The sequence below is a fragment of the Marmota monax genome, unplaced genomic scaffold (genome assembly GCF_021218885.2).
Source record: "Marmota monax isolate L192 unplaced genomic scaffold, Marmota_monax_Labrador192_F-V1.1 WCK01_AAM20220418_F8-fsc00053, whole genome shotgun sequence".
Classification (NCBI taxonomy): domain Eukaryota; kingdom Metazoa; phylum Chordata; class Mammalia; order Rodentia; family Sciuridae; genus Marmota; species Marmota monax.
Genome location: NW_026693153.1, coordinates 3653504 through 3657684, shown reverse-complemented (window position 1 = coordinate 3657684; position 4181 = coordinate 3653504). Strand labels below are relative to the sequence as shown.

Below are 4181 nucleotides of genomic sequence, written 5' to 3'. Positions count from 1 at the left end.
AACTGCTAGAGATTTTGAACATTTTTTTTTTTATATATTTCTTGGCCATTTGTGTTTCTTCTTTTGAGAAGTTTCTGTTTAGAACTTCTGCCCATTTATTAATTGGGCTATATTTCTTCTTCTTCTTCTTCTTCTTCTTCTTCTTCTTCTTCTTCTTCTTCTTCTTCTTCTTCTTCTTCTTCTTTTCTTCTTCTTACAATCTTCACTGAAGTTATTAAAAAATAATCCCCCAAGGTGAAAAAAAAATTATATACAAAAACACTTTCTCTTGGGAGGAAGGTGCTTTTCCCTCTCAACTTGCAGTGCTTTCAGTTATAGCTCCAGCCTACACTGTCCCCTCCAGTGCTGCCCAGCTTTCTGCCTGATTCTCAGCCTCTTCTTCCTCCATGTTTTTGGAAACTTCATTTCCACTGGGAATAGGATCCCCGCTGCCTCCATTCACCTCTTGCTTCTGTTTGATTTCCTTTGCATCATCTTTCCAGGGACTCTCTTCCTCTGGTTTCCTCTTCTTTCTGAAAAAGTGGGAAATATCAGTCACACAACTTGATGAGGAAGCAGCATCTGTTGATTTTCTACTGTCAATCATGGAAACTGAAGCATCTCCTAAACTACAAGTGAAACCTGGACTAGAGCTCCCCACCAGAGTAGCTTTCAGAGCCAATTCAGCTACATTTCCCACTAGGCTGGGAATCTTTTGCATCTTCTATCTTTTCTCTAATTTCAGGTAGTAATTCCTCAACTCCTCAATTTCTTTCTCATATTCAGTAGGTGGTCCTTCAGCCTCTTTCATCTGTTCATTAGTACAGCCATTCTCTTCTCAATGGCTTCAATAGATCTGTTGAACTGTGCCACTGCTTCATCACACTGAGAGTTATATCCATAGGCCAAACTCCGCTGGTAGTGTCTCTGTAAGAAGACAATCATGGGCTTCTAGACACTGCTCTTGGAGATTTAGGGATGTCTGGAACACTTCATAGCCTGGATATAATTCTCAGATTCAACACAAACTTCTCCAAGTTTAATATGTTCCTGAGAAGCATAAAGCTGGGATTCTTTTGTTTATTGGCTTTTAAAAAAGATCTTTGCTAAGTCCAACATATCTCAAGAAGCTCTAGATTCCCAATCTCCTTTCCTTAATTTTCTTGGAGAGACTATTTTCAAGAATTGTTTCATTTGGTGTGTCTTCTGCCTTGTCATTTTCTTTAACTTCCACTTCTGAGACTTCAGTTTCATCTACATTATCATTATTTTCTACCAGAGATTCATCTTCTGTTTTTCCTCCTTCTTCCTCTTCCAACATGAACACCTTCTAAGGCATTTCCCAACACACCATTCTCCATTCTTGCAGATTCCAATTGTGATTTTCCATACCTCTTACCTAAAAGGCTAGCTGCTTCCTAGAATTCTTTGACAGCTTCTGGAATATCACCCACCACCAGATGTTTCTGTCCTAATCCCAATAGTTTTTTAGCTTCACAAGTCACATCTAGGTTCCTTACTTTATCTGCAGAGGTAGAAAGAGCTAGAGCTTCTTGAATCTTGTCAGTGGAAACCAGTTCCAAGGTGATGGCTGTGGACTCTGTGTCCATGGTTCCTCTCAAGGGTGGACCGGTGAGCAGAATGGAACCTGTGAGGAAAACAGAAGGAAACTTGGAAGCCAGAGATTTATTAGGGGACAGAGAATGGTAGATTATGGAGCTATTTATTTTCTTTTTTGAATTCTTTACAGATTCTGAATATAAGACCCCTATCAGAGGAATAGCTGTCAAAGAGTTTCTCCCATTTCATAGGCTCTCTCTTCACTCATATTTTTCCTTTGATGTTCAAAACCTTATAAATTTGATGCCATCCCACTTATTGATTCTTGGTTTTATTTCTTGAGCTTTATGATAATTGCTGAGAAAGTAAGTGCCTGCAGCTATAGGATGGAGTGTTAACCCTATGTTTTCGTCTAGTAGTTGCAAGGTTTCTGGTCTAATTTATAAGTCTCAGAAATATTTTGATTTGACTTTTGTGCAGGGTGAAAGACAGGGATAAAAATTCATGTAGATATGCAGTTTTCCTAGCACCATTTGTTTAAAAGGCTGTCTTTCTCCAATGTATATTCTTTGCACCATTGTCAAGTATCTGACAGCTATATAAATTGGAGTTTGTGTCTTTGCCTTCTGCACAATTCCATTGGTTTTCATGGTCTATTCTGATGCCAATACCATGCTATTTTTGCTACTATAATTCTATAGTATAATTTGAGTTTGGATGATGTGATGCCTCCTGCATAACTTTTCTTGCTCAGAATTGCTTTGACTATTCCAGGTCTCTCATTATTCCAAGTGAGTTTTAGGACTTTTTTTATTGTTCTGTGAAGAACATCATTGCTAGTTTTATGGGGACTACATTGAATGTGTATATTGCTTTTGGTCATATGACTGTTTTGATTATATTATTCTGCCTATCCAAGATGGAGGTGTGTCCATCTTCGGAAGTCATCTTTTATTTCTTTCTTCAGAATTCTATAGTTTGAATAGAATAATTTCCCAGTTTTCTTTATTTTTCTTTTCTTTTTTTTAAGGCTACTCTGAAGGGGTGGTTTTCCTGAATTCTTTCTCAGCCAAATCACTACTGAAGTATAGAGAAACTATTCATTGATAAGTATTGATCTTGTATCTTGCTACTTTGCTAAATTCATTTATCAGCTCTGGAAGTATTCTGGTAGAGGTTTTTTTTTTTAATTTTTGGTCTTTTAGATTCAGGATCATGTCATCAGCAAACAGAAATAGTTTGACTTCTTTTTATATTTGTATTCCTTTAATTTTCTTGTCTTCCCTTGTTGATCTAGCTAATTTCAAGAACTAAGCATCACACACACACACACACACACACACACACACATATACACATATATATATATTTCTTGTATATATATGTATATGTATACATATATGTATAGTTCTATAGTTCATATTATACTTAGTTCTTGTGTATGTGTGTGTGTGCGTGTGTGTGTGTATATGTGTGTGTGTGTATATATATATATATATATATATATTGGGGGGGTTTGGTACCAAGGATTGAACTCAGGGCTACTCAGCAACTGAACCACATCCCCAGGCCTATTTTGTAATTTACTTAGAGACAGGGTCTCACTGAATTGCTTAGTGTCTCACTTTTTCCCATAGCTGGCTTTGAACTCACAATCCTCCTGCCTTAGCCTCCGGAGGTGCTGGGATTACAAGTATGTGCCGCCGCGCACAGATCAAAACATATATTGAATAAAAGTGGTGAAAGTGGACAACCTTAACTGTTTCTAATTTTAGAGGAAAAGTTTTTGGTGTTTCTCTATTCAGCATTATGTTGGCTATGTGTTTCTTGTATATAACCTTTATAATTTTGAGGTAGTATCCTTCTATTCCAAGTTTTTGCAGTGTGTTTACCATGAATAGTTGATGTATTTTATCGAAGGCCTTTTCTGCATATATTTCTGCATATCGATTTGATCAAATGATTCATTTGCATTTGTTGAACCAGCTAGCATCCCTGGGATAAAGCTCACTTGATCATGGTGTATTATTCTTTTAATATGTTATTTAATACAGTTTGCTGATATTTTGTTAAGGATGTTTTGCATCTGTTTTCAGAGATTTGGGCTATACTTTTATTTTCTAGATGGGTCTATGGTATTGGAATCAGGGTTATACTGGTTTTATAGAATATTTTGGAGAGTGTTCCTTCTCTTTCAATTTCGTGGAATAATTTAAAATAGCCTGGAATTAGTTCTTCTTTAAAGGTCTGGTATAACTCTGCTGAGAATCCATCTTGTCCTGGGCTTTTCGTTGTTGGAAGGCTTTTAATTGCTGTTTCAATGTCATTACTTGTATATTGATCTATTTTGGCTTTCTATATCTTCCTGGTTCAATTTGGGCAGATCATATATGTTTAGAAATCTACCAATGTCTACTAGATTTTACAGTTCAATGGAGTACAAATTTTCAAATTAGTTTCTAATGATCCTCTGGATTTCAGAAGTATCTGTGGTAATGTCTCCCATTTTATCTCTAATATCGTTGACTTGTGTCATCTCTTTCTTTTGGTTAGTTTGGCTAAGGGCTTATTGATCTTATTTACCTTTTTGAAGATCCAACTCTTTTGCATTGATCCTGTGTATTGTTTTTTTATTCTCAATT

General features: G+C 36.3%; 1 pseudogene; it reads right to left on the bottom strand.

Annotated features, from left to right (window-relative positions):
- Positions 1–292: 292 nt before the first annotated feature.
- On the bottom strand, positions 293–1589 carry LOC124100015 (nuclear autoantigenic sperm protein-like; annotated as a pseudogene).
- Between the last annotated feature and the right edge of the window lie 2592 nt (positions 1590–4181).